The following is a 17002-nucleotide window of genomic DNA, read 5'->3' on the forward strand; positions in this document are numbered from 1 at the left end:
AGGCTAAATACAGTACTTCTGGTAAATGAGCTGCCATAGCTGCTAGAGGGTGAAATAAATTGTCTCCCAGACTTTTTGGGAAGATATACCCGTGTACTATCTGCAACCAAAGAGGTGCATGAATTGCCAGGTGTTCATTCCACACACCCCAGCTTGTGGTGTGGGCAGATAGGATGCCCAACTCATGACCTTTCCACCCCACACATCGGCCTGGGGTTGCAGGGTCTCCAGGAATGGCGCTGCTTTTTCCTCTGGGGGGCCAAAATATTGCTGGCACCAAAAGTCAGATGGAAGCACCTGAAACCTGACACCAGGCGAAGTTTAGAGGCCCAGAATTGTGTTTACCAAATGCGCACCTTCCAAAACAATTCAAAACACAGCCGCTCTAAAAAATTCTCACTGGTCCGAAATGTGCTATGCAGTTTCTCCAAGCAGCCAGTGTTTGTGCATTTGAGAGGAAAGTGTGCGTGGAAATGAACATAGTATGCCCAACTCATGACCTTTCCACCCCACACATCGGCCTGGGGTTGCAGGGTCTCCAGGAATGGCGCTGCTTTTTCCTCTGGGGGGAAATATTGCTGGCACCAAAAGACAGATGGAAGCACCTGAAACCTGACACCAGGTGAGCTTTAGAGGCCCAGAAAACCTCCCTCCCCAGCCACAGACCCGCTTCACTAAAATGTGATGTTTTCTCTCTCCTTTCAGCACTGCAGGAACCGGGCGCTGCTCCCCTTCCGCCACCAAGGAGGCAGGAAGAATCCAGTTCAGTCCCCTTTCAATTGTGTTTACCAAATGCGCACCTTCCAAAACAATTCAAAACACAGCCGCTCTAAAAAATTATCACTGGTCCGAAATGCGCTATGCAGTTTCTCCCAGCAGCCAGTGTTTGTGCATTTGAGAGGAAAGTGTGCGTGGAAATGAACATAGTGGTGAAAATGAGAAACAAAAGTGCTTTGTATTGGGATACAATTCTGGCCGAACTGCATCCATAAAGGGGTTTGTTAGGAGCGGCTGGCAATAAAGTGCTGGTGAATCTTCTTCCTATAGTAAAAATAACAGTGACACCCGGTGGCCTCTTGGGGCTGTTCCACGCGGACCGTTTACAAGAACAGGGAGGCAGAGGAATTGGCACACGAAGCCACAGAAATCAGGACCAGCACCTCCGCTTCAAAACAGCATTTCTTTTGTCCAAATAATGCTACTGGTTTTCATGTAAATGCCAGAACAAGGATGTTTTCTGAAGCAGCGCTACAGTGAGAGCGCTACAGTTTACAGTGAAAACCGAAGGATTTATTCAAGACGCAGACAATAACACCATATTGTGCCTCCGTCATTTTGGTCAGCAGCTCTTGTACTTGTCTCTGATCCATCCTCTTTGACCCGCAATGTTATTCCTTTATGTTGCTCTGATGTTCTCTCTTATTATAATAAGAATATCTGATACAGAACATAATGGGAGTTCAGCGGAACCTTGCAAGGGGAAGTCGGAGGCTGACAGGAACAAGGAGAGGAGGCAAGGTCTCCCTCCCAGATGCCAGCACCCCAACCCCAACCCCTCTCACCCCAACCCCAACCCCCACCCTAAATTGAGCCCTAGCCATAGCCCAAAGTGAAATCCTAACTTTAAAGTTAAACTTGAATCTAACTCTAAACCCAACCCTAAACCTACACGCATTCTAAGGCAAGGAAATCCTAATGGCAGGCTTCAGCATTCCCTTTGAGAACAGAAAAGCAGCCCAAGGAAGCCAAGAAGATAAGCTCTGCAGGTTTTGGATGCAGTTAAACAAGCAAATATAAGAAAATCACCAGGACCCCGTGGCCTAACAGCAGAATATTATAAAAATTGAAGGAGTTTGAAGAAGTTAGAGAAAAGATTACAGACTGGTTTCAATATTTTCAGCTAAAGTGCTTTGTACTGGGATAAAATTCTGGCCGAACTGCATCCATAAAGGGGTTTATTAGGAGCGGCTGGCAATAAAGTGCTGGTGAATCTTCTTCCTATAGTAAAAATAACAATGACACCCAGTGGCCTCTTGGGGCTATTCCACGCTGACAGTTTACAAGAACAGCAACAAGCGAAAAGTTGAAAACTCAAAATGGAAGCTGGGTTTCCAGTGAGTCAATCACGACCGGACTCGTTCGAACAACAGCCTTTAAAAAGTGAAAACTGAAGGATTTCTTCAATTGTGTGGAAACTGACGGATTTTTTCAACGGAGACCGTACTGGATAGAAAACCCCACTCTCGAAGACACAAGATCTACCCACCCGGGAAGAATGGCAGATGAAGGTGATGGACTACATGGAACTGGCGGAAATGACTGGCAGAATCCGAGACTAGGGAGAAGAGGAGGAAGATTGGAAGAAATTTAAAGACTATTTACAGAAACATTGTAAAATGAATGAATGTTAGAAGGATGTTGGAATGAAGTTATGTGGTTTTAGCTGAAATGTTATAAAGGATTAGGAAAAAACAGACTGTTGATTGGTGAAAGGAGGGAAAGTAAAGTTACATTATATTAAGATAAATTACAGGACAAAAATTGGAAAAGATGGAAAGGATTTGCTGAAATAGCTAACCGAACTAGAATACAAAAAAGGCGTGAGGAGGTGAAGCAAACAAGCAAATGAAAGATAAGTTATGGGAAGATTCGCTGTGTTTTTTAATGGATTTTATTATTGTGTTTTCTTCTTTTTCTTTTTCTTTCTTTTTTTCCTTATTGAGATGTGTTTTTTTGTTTTTGTTTAATATGGTGTTTTTACTTTTTCTTTTTGTAACCTTTAAAACTTTAATAAATATTATTTTTTTTAAAAAAAAAAAAAACCCCACTCTCACCCGAACCCTAAGCTTAGCCCTAGTCCTAACTGTATTCCTAACTGTAAAGTTAAACTTGAATCTCACTCTAAACCTCAACCTACACGCATTAGGCAATCCTAATGGCAGACTTCAGCATTCCCTTTGAGAACAGAAAAACAGCCCAGGGAAGCCAGGAAGATAAGCTCTGCAGGTTTCGGACGCAATTAAACAAGCAAAGATAGGAAAATCACCAGGACCCCGTGGCCTAACAGCAAAAAATTATATACTTTATTGAAGTAAAATTACATGAAAATGATGGTACTTACTTAAGTAACATAAGAAAAGATAAAATGAATAATAAAATAAATGAAATGAAATGAATATAATAAAACTATTGCTAGAAGCTTAAAGACTGAATGAAAACATGAAAAACAGCTGCTGTTGTTTTTAAAGGGTTTGTTACACCATAAAACACACACGTACAATTTTCTAAAACAAGTTCTACATTATTCTATGAAACAGGTCATTTTAGCTCATTTTTTTGAGGGAGGCAAAGGAATTAGCACAGGAAGGCACATAAATTAGGACCAGCACCTCATCTTCGAAAAAGCATTTCTTTGGCCAAATAATGCTCTTGGTTTTCATGTAAATGCCAGAACAAGGATTGTTTTCTGAAGCAGCGCGACAGTGACACCCAGTGGCCACTTGGGGTTATTCCACGCGGACCATTTACAAGAACAAGGACCATTTACAAGAAACAGCGACATGAGAAAAGTTGAAAACTCAAAACGGAAGCTGGGTTTCCGGTGAGTCAGCCACGACCGGACTCGTTAGAACAACAGCCTTTAAAAAGTGAAAACTGAAGGATTTTTTCAACGGAGACCGCACTGGATAGAAAAGCCGCGTTTACAGATAAAACCGAAGGATTTATTCGAGATGCAGACAGTAACACTAGATTGTGCCTCCGTCCTTTTGGTCAGCAGCTCTTGTACTTGTCTCTGATCCATCCTCTTTGACCCGCAATGTTATTCTTTTATGTTGCTCTGATCTTCTCTCTTATTATAATAATATCTGATACACCACATAATGGGAGGCCAGCAGAACCTTGCAAGGGGAAGTCGGAGGGTGCCTGGCTGCCAGGAACAAGGGGAGGCAAGGTCTCCCCCCCCCAGATGCCAGCACCCCAACCCCCACCCCTCTCACCCCAACCCCCCCTCACCCCAACCCCAACCCCCCTCTCACCCCACCCCACCCCACCCTCTCACCCCAACCCCTACCCCCCTCTCACCCCAACCCCCCTCTCACCCCACCCCACCCCACCCTCTCACCCCAACCCCTACCCCCCTCTCACCCCAACCCCCCTTCTCACCCCAACCCCTACCCCCCTCTCACCCCAACCCCAACCCCCATCCTAATCCTAATCCTAACCCTCTCCCTAAATTTAGCCCTAGCCCTAACTGTAATCCTAACTTTAAAGTTAAACTTGAATCTAACTCTAAACCTAAACCTTTTTTTAAAAAAAAAAAAAATATTTTTATTAAACAATTTCAACATACCAAATTATCAATCCATTTAATCACATACATTATTTCTCTCCCATTTTTTCCCCTCAGCTCCTCTCTCTGATTTCTCTGCACATTATTCTCTGCATGTTAAAAATTGTATATATCATTGGCTTATCTGTCATATCTTCTACTAATAAATTTGTGGATGTTTATTCAAAACCTGTCAAGGAGTCCAATTCATTTTGTGGGGGTTTTTTAGTTTGTAAAAAGTTCCCATTCTTCCTTGAAGTAACAGTTGTCCTTATCATGCAGTTTGTATGTCAATTTAGACAACTCTGCATAGCTCATCCATTTTTCTTGCCACTGGTCTTTCGTTGGGATTTCCTCGTTCTTCCATCCTTCAGCAAATCTCTATATCTAGACCAATTCCCCTTTTTGCCAAGCGGCTTGAGTAACGAAACTTCAGTTGGAGATAACCACCAGGGTGTTTTTTCTTCTATTAGATCCTTCTATCTCTCCCACACCCTCATTAGTGATCTCATGCGTATATGATTGTAAAATCCTTTGTGCACGTCCCCTTTCCCGTACCATAAGTATGCATGCCATCCAAATCTGGTATCGTGACCGTCCAAATCTAATGCTTCTTCCTTTCCCAGTTTTATCCAGTCCCTAATCCACACTAATCTAACTCTATACCTAAACCTAGCCCTAAACCTACACGCATTCTAAGGCAAGGAAATCCTAATGGCAGACTTCAGCATTCCCTTTGAGAACAGAAAAACGGATAATTATCAGACAGGTTGATGGAAGTCTAAATGAAAATAGGACAGGTGATGAGAATTTGATGTTTTGTTGTGTATTTATGTTTATTGGAAAATTAATAAAAAATATAATAAAAAAGAGAACAGAAAAACAGCCCAAGGAAGCCAAGAAGATAAGCTCTGCAGGTTTGGGACGCAATTAAACAAGCAAAGATAGGAAAATCACCAGGACCCCGTGGCCTAACAGCAGAATATTATGAAAATTAAAGGAGTTTGAAGAAGTTAGAGAAAAGGTTACAGACTGGTTTCAATATTTTCAGCTAAATGAAACTTTTAAAAGCAAACAAGACTGAGTCTTGAGGAGGGGAGAGCTACATTTATAGGGACAGGGAACAAGCTAGAAAGGATACATTTTGGAGGGAACAATATCAGGCAATCACAGTCCTGCCTTTTGGAGGAAACCAATAAGACAGAGGATCCAAATACAGCAGCTTAAATGAACCAATAGTAGCTGTACCCTCTGGAACCAAAAGGCAGTTACTTTACCCTAATGCAATACAGACAATAATAATACAGATATAAAATCCTTTGACTCAATACACAACACCCCTCCCCCCCTAGTGAGAACAGCAGATGTAATCTCTCAGGTACTGTGGGGTCCTAACAACTTCTACTTGATCCCCTGACAACAGGTGTTGCCAGTTCTGGATTGGGTGTCACCTGTGGTAGGGGGGCTGCTATTGGGGTTTCGTCAGGAACAGATGGAGTCCCAGACATCTCAGGGTCCCCTACCTGTACCTCGTCATCCTGAGGACCAGCAGACCCTGGTTCATTTGCTGAGGCCCCTGGTGACTGCACCTCTGGGCCATTTTCACCCTGGCCTTGTAGCTTTGCGTCGTTAGCCAGGGATGAATTACCAGACTCCTCTCTGCTGAGCGCCTGGCGCCTCAGCTGATCTATATGTCTCTTCCAAACTTGCCCATTTTCCAAGGTCACATAATAGGACACAGGTCCACTAGCCCGGGTGACCACACCAGCCACCCACCACGAACCTCGTGAATAGTTCCTCACCCAGACCAGATCTTCAGGGGCGAAATACCTTGTTGTGTCAGTCTCAGCCTGGGGGTTTTCTCTTGAATTACGGTTTGGCATTTTATCCGGGTGGACATAATCCAGCACCGTTACCAATCTTCTACCCAAGAGCAGCTCAGCTGGCGACTTGCCCGTCGCAGTACACGGCGTCGCATGCTGCAAAAATAACATTCGCGCGATGCGAGCTGACCAGTTACCCTCCATTAAGCGCGCAATGGATTCTTTGGCTGTTCTTACCATGCGCTCCGCCTGCCCATTGGAGGATGGGTGAAAGGGCGCGGATGTGACCCCTCTTATGAAGTTATCAGCCAAGAATGCCCTGAATTCTTGGGATACAAAAGCTGCCCCATTATCTGATACAATGGTCTCAGGTAACCCGTGGGTTGCAAACAGCTGCCTCAACACCTTGATTACGGCAGCTGATGCCATGCTAGGGACCATCGCCACTTCTAACCATTTGGAATATGCATCGACGATAACCAAAAAGACCTTCCCCTGGAATGGCCCAGCAAAATCTAAGTGCAGCCGGCTCCAGGGAGATCTGGACTGCTCCCACCAGTGAACTGGTGCTCTGGCCACTTCTGGCCGCACCTCTTGGCATGCCTTGCATGTTCGTACCCATTGTTCTATGTTCTGGTCCATTCCAGGCCACCACACATAACATCGGGCTAGCAACTTCATCCTGACCATTCCCGGGTGTCCCATGTAAAGCGTCTCAAGAACCCTGTTTCTCAGTGGTGCTGGGATGATCACCCTATCTCCCCACAGGAGACAACCCTTATGCATGGACAACTCGTGCTGCCTTGTCGCATAAGGCCTGAATTTGTCTTCATGCGGACCACCTGGCCTCCCCCTCCCCACCCAAGTAAGCACACGGGAGAGAACAGCATCTTTCCTCGTTTTCTCAGCTATATCAGTAGCCGTTACAGGAGCCCCTGGAAGTGTTTCCAGCATCATTATGTGCTCCGCTGGAGCAGGATCCTCATTGCTCCCGCCAGGAAGGGGCAATCGACTCAGCGCATCAGCGTGGCACAACCGCTTCCCCGGCACATGGGTCAAGGTGTACTGGAACCCGTTCAGGAATATAGACCAACGCAACATTCTGGGGGAGAGAATTTGTGGCATTTCTTTGTTCGGGTTGAACAACCCTAACAGTGGTTTGTGGTCCGTTTCAATGGAGAAATGGCGACCGTACACATAATCATGGAACTTTTTGATTCCTGCCACAATTGCAAGTGCCTCTTTGTCAATTTGAGCATAGTTGCGCTCCGTGGCCGACAACGTACGGGAATAGAAAGAGATGGGCTTTTCCGACCCATCCGGTTCCCTATGACTCAGCACCGCCCCCAGGCCGTATTGAGAGGCCTCACATGCCAGGACCAGCGGCTTCGACTCATCATAATGAGCAAGGACGCTCCTGCTACTCAGCATTCTTCGCAAGGAGTCAAAAGCCTTCTGCTGCTCCTGCCCCCATCGCCACACATTCTTTTTCTGCAACAGTCTATGTAATGGTTCAGCTACCGAAGCTTTCTGGGGTAAGAACGAATGATAAAAGTTAATAAGTCCCAGGAATGACTGCAACTCCGTCTTGTTCTGTGGTCGTGGTGCCTCGATGATGGCCTTAACCTTAGCATCTGTGGGGTGGATGCCTGATGCATCAATTTTAAACCCCAAGAAATCCACAGTTGGCACCCCAAAACTGCATTTTTCCTTTTTTAGTTGCAATCCCACCTCCTTGAACTTGAGCAACACTGCACGGACACGCACAACCAGTTCCTGTGGGTCTTTTCCAGCAATCAAAACGTCATCAAAAAATGGCAAGACCCCCGGCAGACCTCTTAACAGGCGTTCCATGAGCCCTTGAAAAATCCCTGGGGCCACACAAACTCCAAATTGTAATCTGTTAACTCTGAACGCCCCTTTATGTGTGACAATAGTCTGTGCTTCCGCTGATTGTGGGGTTACTGGCAGCTGTTGGTAAGCTTGTGCCAGGTCAATTTTGGCGAACACCTTGCCCCCAGCCAGTTTAGCCAACAGATGTGATACGACTGGAATGGGGTATGAGTTTCCCCTGAGTGCCTTATTGATAGTACATTTGTAATCAGCACAGATCCTGACTTCCCCATTTGCTTTAAGGGGCGTGACGATTGGAGTCTCCCACTTAGCGGAGTCCACGGGTGAGAGAACTCCCTGCTTGACCAATTTATCCAGCTCTGCTTCGATCTTGGGTTGCAGTGCAAATGGCACTCGCCTTGGTTTGAGTCGGATTGGGGCCACCCCAGGGTCCAATTCGAAGTCAACTGGGGGCCCTTTATAACAACCCAGTTTTCCATTAAAGAGACCAGCAAATTCTTTGCATAATGCCTCACTCATCTCAGGGCAGGTTTGGATTGAATTAAGCCCTGATATACTCAGTCCCAGGGCGGGAAACCAGTCAGTGCCCAGGAGACTGGGGCGACTGCCCTTCGCAATCACCAGTTTGAGTACATATATACTACCCGGTTCAGGTGGCTTTTTAAGCATTAAAGAAAGAGCGGGCAACTTTTAGCCGTGACACACGAAGCCACAGAAATTTAGACCAGCGCCTCCTCTTCTAAAGAGCATTTCTTCGGTTTCCTGGTTCTCATGTAAATGCCAGAACAGGAAGGATTGTTTCCTGAAGCAGCGCTACAGTGACACCCAGTGGCCACCTGGGGTTATTCCACGCGGACCATTTACAAGAACAAGGACCATTTACAAGACACAGCGACATGGGAAAAGCTGAAAACTCAAAACAGAAGCTGGGTTTCCGGTGAGTCAACGACCATGTACTCATTACAACAGCCTTTAAAAATTGAAAACTGAAGGATTTTTTCAACAGAGACTGTACTCGATAGAAAAGCCACGTTTACAGTGAAAACCGAGGGATTTATTCGAGACACAGACAGTAACACTATATCAGCAGCTCTTGCACTTGTCTCTGATCCATCCTCTTTGACCCGCAATGTTATTGTTTTATGTTGCTCTGATCTTCTCTCTTATTATAATAATATCTGATACACCACATAATGGGATCCCAGCAGAATCTTGCAAGGGGAAGTCTGCTTGGCTGCCAGGAACAAGGGAAGGGGAAAAGGTCTCCCCGCTCCCAGATGCCAGCACCCCAACCCCCTTCACCCCCCTCTCACCCCAACCCCCCTCACCCAAGATCAAATTTGAAACATAGATAAACTTAAAAAAGATAAAAAAAAAAACAAAAGAGAATCCCCCAAATAACCAAGCTCCAACCTTCCAACCCCTCTCACCCCAACCCCCCTCTCACCCCAACCCCCCTTCACCTCTCAACGCCCTCACCCTCACCCCAAGCTCCCAATCCACCCTTCCCAAACCCCGATCTACAACTTCACACCCCAGCGCCTACCAACCTCACACCCCTACACCCCCACCCCCCTCACCCAACCCCCTTCCACACTCCCCAACCCCCCTCACCCAACCCCAACCCCCCTCTCACCCCAACCCCCCTCTCACCCCCAACCCCCCTCTCACCCAACCCCAACCCCCCCTCTCACCCCAACCCCCACCCCCACTCACCCCCACCCCCCTCACCCCAACCCCAACCCCCCTCTCACCACAACCCCCCTCTCACCACAACCCCCCTCTCACCCCAACCCCCCTCTCACCCCAACCCCCCTCTCACCCCAACCCCCACCCCCACTCACCCCCACCCCCCTCACCCCAACCCCAACCCCCCTCTCACCACAACCCCCCTCTCACCACAACCCCCCTCACCCCAACCCTCCACCCCCACCCCACCCTCTCACCCAACCCCCCCTCTCACCCAAACCCCCCTCAACCAAACCCCCCTCACCCCAACCCCAACCCCCCTCTCACCCCAACCCCTCTCACCCCAACCCTCCACCCCCACCCCACCCTCTCACCCAACCCCCCCCTCTCACCCAAACCCCCCTCACCCCAACCCCAACCCCCCTCTCACCCCAACCCCTCTCACCCCAACCCTCCACCCCCACCCCACCCTCTCACCCAACCCCCCCTCTCACCCAAACCCCCCTCACCCCAACCCCAACCCCCCTCTCACCCCAACCCTCCACCCCCACCCCACCCCCTCTCACCCAAACCCCCACCCCCCCTCACCCCCACCCCCCTCACCCCAACCCTCCACTCACCACAACTGGAAAGGATTTGGAAGACAGATGTGAAATTTACAGCATGTACTTTATTGAAATAAAATCCCATGAAAGTGATGTACTGGTGGTACTTACTTAAGTAAAATGAAATAAAATAAGATAAAATGAATAATAAAATAAAATAAATAAAATGAATATAATAAAACTTTTGTTGATAAATCTATTGCTAAAAGCTTAAAGGCTGAATGAACACACGAAAAACAGTTGCTGTTGTTTTTAAAGGGTTTGTTTCACCCTTAAAACACACACATACAGTTTTCTAAAACAAGTTCTACATTCTTCTATGGAACAGGTCATTTTAGCTTATTTTTTTGAGGGAGGCAGAGGAATTGGCACACGAAGCCACAGAAATTAGGACCAGCGCCTCCTCTTCGAAACAGCATTTCTTTTGTCCAAATAATTCTATTGGTTTTCATGTAAATGCCAGAACAGGAAGGATTGTTTTCTGAAGCAGCGCGACAGTGATACCCAGTGGCCACTTGGGGTTATTCCACGCGGACCATTTACAAGAACAAGGACCATTTACAAGAAACGGCGACATGAGAAAAGTTGAAAACTCAAAACGGAAGCTGGGTTTCCGGTGAGTCAACGACGACAGTACTCGATGTACTCCTTTAAAACAGCCTTTAAAAATTGAAAACTGAAAGATTTCTTCACGCTCCCCTTCTAAACAGCCAATCATCCATTCCCACATCTCTTCTGAGGAATACCCGCCCCATCCTCTCACTATATATAGAAGGGTCTGGTGACTTCTGTTTCAGTGTATCTGAAGAAGTGTGCGTGCACAAGAAAGCTTATACCATTAACAAACTTAGTTGGTGGAAACTGAAAAAATTCTTGAACATTGTAAATATTAAAAAAACAACATTTTAAAAGTTTTTTAAAACCAAATTTTAAAGTGAAAACCGAAGGATTTCTTCAACATAGACCGTAAATATTAAAATAACAACATTTTTAAAGTGAACACTAAAGGATTTCTTCAACGGAGACTGTACTCGATACAAAAGCCGCGTTTACAGTGGAAACCAAAGGATTTCATCGAGACGCAGACAGCAACACCATATTGTGCCTCCGTCATTTTGGTCAGCGGCTCTTGTACTTGTCTCTGATCCATCCTCTTTGACCCGCAATGTTATTCTTTTATGTTGCTCTGATGTTCTCTCTTATTATACTATCTGATACACCACATATTGGGATGCCTGCAGAACCTTGCAAGGGGAAGTCGGAGGATGCCTGGCTGCTAGGAACAAGGGGAGGCAACGTCTCCCTTCCAGATGCCAGCACGCCAACCCCAACCCTCACACTAACCGCCATCCTAACCCTAAACTTACACCTAGCCCTAGCCCTAGCCCAAGCCTTAGCCCGAGCCCCAACCCCAACCCTATCCCAAACCCTAACTCTATCCCGAACCCTAACTCTATCCCCAACATTAACACTAACACCAACACTAACCCTTATCCCAACCTTAGCACTTACCCCAACCCCCACTCTCACCCTAAACCCCACAATAACTCTGGACTTAGCCCGAGAACAAACTGTAATCCTCAGATTAAAGTTAATCTAATGCTATACCTAAACCCATACCTAGCCCTAAACCTACATACATTCTAACACAAGGAAATCCTAATGGCAGATTTCAGCATTCCCTTTGAGATCAGAAAAACAGCCCAAGTCATGAAGCATCAAGATTTCAGAGAGAGATATGAGAAGATAATACTAAATTATTGTCAAAAATGTATAATCTGCTCCTGGAATGGGACACCAAAGAGGACCATTTACAAGAACAAGGACCATTGACAAGAAGAGCGACATGAGAAAAGCTGAAAACTCAAAACGGAAGCTGGGTTTCCGGTGAGTCAACGACGATGTACTCGTTACAATAACAGCCTTTAAAAATTGGAAACTGAAGGATTTTTTCAACAGAGACCGTACTCGATAGAAAAGCCACGTTTACAGATGAAACCGAAGGATTTATTCGAGATGCAGACAGTAACACTAGATTGTGCCTCTGTCATTTTGACCCGCAATGTTATATAAAATGAATAATAAAATAAATAAAATGAATATAATAAAACTTTTGTTGATTAATCTATTGCTAAAAGCTTAAAGAAAACATGAAAAATAGCTGTTGTTTTTAAAGGGTTTGTTTCACCAATAAAACACACACTTACAATTTCCAAAAACAAGTTATACATTATTCTATGAAACAGATCATTTTAGTTTATTTTGGGGGGGGAGGCACGGGAATTGGCACAGGAAGCCACAGAAATTAAGACCAGCACCTCCTCTTCTAAACAGCATTTCTTGTCCAAATAATTCTATTGGTTTTCATGTAAATGCAAGAACAACAAGGATTCTTTTCTGAAGCAGCGCTACAGGGACCCCGGTGGCCTCTTGGGGTTATTCCACGAGGACCATTTACAAGAACAAGGACCATTTACAAGAACAGCGACATGGGGAAAGTTGAAAACTCAAAGAGTGTTGAATATAATGCCGGGGATTTCACGTCTGGCAACCAACGCACCCCTTTGGTTTCAGATAGTACATGCGCAGGCGAGTCTAAGAAGCCTGGGCCACCCATTTTCACAGCCCTCTAGCAGCTACGGTGGCTCTTTTACCAGAAGGAAGGTATTTCACATTAACTCTGGAAGTGGAGACTCAATTGTGACCAAACTAAGCCTCCTAGAGCAAAATGTGCACACCAGGCTGAGTTGCGTCAGAATCAAGCTGACACTGCCAGAGTTAAGGCTAAATACATTGTTGTTGTTGTTGTTTAGTCGTGCCCGCCTCTTCGTGACCCCCTGGACCAGAGCACGCCAGGCACTCCTGTTTTCCACTGCCTCCCACAGTTTGGTCAGACTCATGCTGGTAGCTTCAAGGACACTGTCCAGCCATCTCGTTCTCTGTCGTCCCCTTCTCCTTGTGCCCTCCATCTTTCCCACCATCAGGGTCTTTTCCAGGGGGTCTTCTCTTCTCATGAGGTGGCCAAAATATTGGAGTCTCAGCTCCAGGCTAAATACAGTACTTCTGGTAAATGAGCTGCCATAGCTGCTAGAGGGTGAAATAAATTGTCTCCCAGACTTTTTAGGAAGATATACCCGTGTACTATCTGCAACCAAAGAGGTGCATGAATTGCCAGGTGTTCATTCCACACACCCCAGCTTGTGGTGTGGGCAGATAGGATGCCCAACTCATGACCTTTCCACCCCACACATCGGCCTGGGGTTGCAGGGTCTCCAGGAATGGCGCTGCTTTTTCCTCTGGGGGGAAATATTGCTGGCACCAAAAGACAGATGGAAGCACCTGAAACCTGACACCAGGCGAAGTTTAGGGGCCCAGAATTGTGTTTACCAAATGCGCACCTTCCAAAACAATTCAAAACACAGCCGCTCTAAAAAATTCTCACTGGTCCGAAATGCGCTATGCAGTTTCTCCAAGCAGCCAGTGTTTGTGCATTTGAGAGGAAAGTGTGCGTGGAAATGAACATAGTGGTGAAAATGAGAAACAAAAGTGCTTTGTATTGGGATAAAATTCTGGCCGAACTGCATCCATAAAGGGGTTTGTTAGGAGCGGCTGGCAATAAAGTGCTGGTGAATCTTCTTCCTATAGTCAAAATAACAGTGACACCCAGTGGCCTCTTGGGGCTGTTCCACGCGGACCGTTTACAAGAACAGGGAGGCAGAGGAATTGGCACACGAAGCCACAGAAATCAGGACCAGCACCTCCGCTTCAAAACAGCATTTCTTTTGTCCAAATAATGCTCTTGGTTTTCATGTAAATGCCAGAACAAGGATGTTTTCTGAAGCAGCGCGACAGTGACAGCGCTACAGTTTACAGTGAAAACCGAAGGATTTATTCAAGACGCAGACAATAACACCATATTGTGCCTCCGTCATTTTGGTCAGCAGCTCTTGTACTTGTCTCTGATCCATCCTCTTTGACCCGCAATGTTATTCCTTTATGTTGCTCTGATGTTCTCTCTTATTATAATAAGAATATCTGATACAGAACATAATGGGAGTTCAGCGGAACCTTGCAAGGGGAAGTCGGAGGCTGACAGGAACAAGGAGAGGAGGCAAGGTCTCCCTCCCAGATGCCAGCACCCCAACCCCAACCCCTCTCACCCCAACCCCAACCCCCACCCTAAATTGAGCCCTAGCCCTAGCCCAAAGTGAAATCCTAACTTTAAAGTTAAACTTGAATCTAACTCTAAACCCAACCCTAAACCTACACGCATTCTAAGGCAAGGAAATCCTAATGGCAGACTTCAGCATTCCCTTTGAGAACAGAAAAACAGCCCAAGGAAGCCAAGAAGATAAGCTCTGCAGGTTTTGGATGCAATTAAACAAGCAAATATAAGAAAATCACCAGGACCCCGTGGCCTAACAGCAGAATATTATAAAAATTGAAGGAGTTTGAAGAAGTTAGAGAAAAGGTTAAGACTGGTTTCAATATTTTCAGCTCAATGAAACTTTAAAAAGTGACAAAAAGAAAGGATTTAGTCATGAAGCATCAAGATTTCAAAGAGAGATACTGTATGAGAAGATAATACTAAATTATTGTCAAAAATGTATAATCTGCTCCTGGAATGGGACAGCAAGGAGGAACAGGTCAAATCTGTTATGATAAAATGGGCAAAAGATGTGGGACACAATATCAGCCTGCCGGGGCCCGGTCTGAAACCCAGGTGAAAGTGGGGGCACAAAAAAATCTCTCCCTCCCACAACCACCTGGCAAGCCCCCTTACAAATGATAGACTGGAAAGGCTTTGGAAGACAGATCTGAAATCTATAGCATGTACTTTATTGAAATAAAATTACATTTAATACTTACTTAAATAAAATAAGATAACATAAAATGAATAATAAAATAAAAAAAATAATATGAATATAATAAAACGTTAATTGATTAATCTATTGCTAAAAGCTTAAAGGCTGAAGGAAAACATGAAAAACAGCTGCTGTTGTTTTTAAAGGGCTTGTTTCACCCTTGAAACACACACTTACAATCTTCTAAAACAAGTTATACATTATTCTATGAAACAGGTCATTTTAGTTTATTTTTTGGAGGGAGGCAGAGGAATTGGCACAAGATGTCAGGGTTTGTAAAACAACAAGAAAGGTTCTTCCCTCCCTTTGTGGCCTCAGGCTGGTCCTCGGACCCTGGTCGGCATAAAAGAGTCCGCCAGAAAAGTATCCTTGCAGAGTCCTTTCTGCTTTTCTTCTTAAAAGCCTTTCTGCAAAAGCGACTGACCAACTGGACACACATCCACACTGCCAGCTTTCACTAACCAACCAACCAGCCAACCCAACCCCAAACTAACATTTCTCACTCTATATATACTACCGGGTTCAGGCGGCTTTTTAAGCATTAAAGAAAGAGCGGCCAACTTTTAGCCATGACACACGAAGCCACAGAAATTTAGACCAGCGCCTCCTCTTCTAAACAGCATTTCTTCGGTTTCCTGGTTTTCATGTAAATGCCAGAACAAGGATTGTTTTCTGAAGCAGCGCGACAGTGACACCCAGTGGCCACTTGGGGTTATTCCACGCGGACCATTTACAAGAACAAGGACCATTTACAAGAACAGCGACATGAGAAAAGCTGAAAACTCAAAAGGGAAGCTGGGTTTCCGGTGAGTCAACAACGATGTACTCGTTACAACAACAGCCTTTAAAAATTGAAAACTGAAGGATTTTTTCAACAGAGACTGTACTCGATAGAAAAGCCACGTTTACAGTGAAAACCGAAGGATTTATTCAAGACGCAGACAGTAACACTAGATTGTGCCTCCGTCATTTTGACCCGCAATGTTAAATAAAATGAATAATAAAATACAATAAATAAAATGAATATTATAAAACTTTTGTTGATTAATCTATTGCTAAAAGCTTAAAGAAAACATGAAAAATAGCTGCTGCTGTTTTTAAAGGGTTTGTTTCACCAATAAAACACACACTTACAATTTTCAAAAACAAGTTATACATTATTCTATGAAACAGGTCATTTTAGTTTATTTGGGGGGGGGGAGGCAGGGGAATTGGCACAGGAAGCCACAGAAATTAAGACCAGCACCTCCTCTTCTAAACAGCATTTCTTGTCCAAATAATTCTATTGGTTTTCATGTAAATGCCAGAACAACAAGGATTCTTTTCTGAAGCAGCGCTACAGTGACCCCGGTGGCCTCTTGGGGTTATTCCACGAGGACCATTTACAAGAACAGCGACATGGGGAAAGTTGAAAACTCAAAGAGTGTTGAATATAATGCCAGGGGATTTCACGTCTGGCAACCAACGCACCCCTTTGGTTTCAGATAGTACATGCGCAGGCGAGTCTAAGAAGCCTGGGCCGCCCATTTTCACAGCCCTCTAGCAGCTACGGTGGCTCTTTTACCAGAAGGAAGGTATTTCACATTAACTCTGGAAGTGGAGACTCAATTGTGAGCAAACTAAGCCTCCTAGAGCAAAATGTGCACATCAGGCTGAGTTGGGTCAGAATCAAGCAGACACTGCCAGAGTTAATGCTAAATACATTGTTGTTGTTGTTTAGTCGTTTAGTCGTGTCCGCCTCTTCGTGACTCCCTGGACCAGAGCACGCCAGGCACTCCTGTCTCCACTGCCTCCCACAATTTGGTCAGACTCATGTTCGTAGCTTAGAGAACACTG

At 45.3% G+C, this 17002-nt stretch overlaps 1 long non-coding RNA gene across 1 annotated transcript in view; it reads left to right on the forward strand.

Annotated features, from left to right (window-relative positions):
* LOC307205853 overlaps positions 1 to 17002 on the forward strand; it is a 49645-nt gene that overhangs the window by 32509 nt on the left and 134 nt on the right. Inside the window, exon 2 of the long non-coding RNA XR_013834119.1 lies at positions 15455 to 16853. This is a non-coding gene — a long non-coding RNA (uncharacterized lncRNA). The remainder of the gene's footprint in view (positions 1 to 15454; positions 16854 to 17002) is intronic.

The sequence above is a fragment of the Podarcis cretensis genome (assembly GCF_951804945.1).
Source record: "Podarcis cretensis genome assembly, chromosome: 16".
NCBI lineage: Eukaryota > Metazoa > Chordata > Lepidosauria > Squamata > Lacertidae > Podarcis > Podarcis cretensis.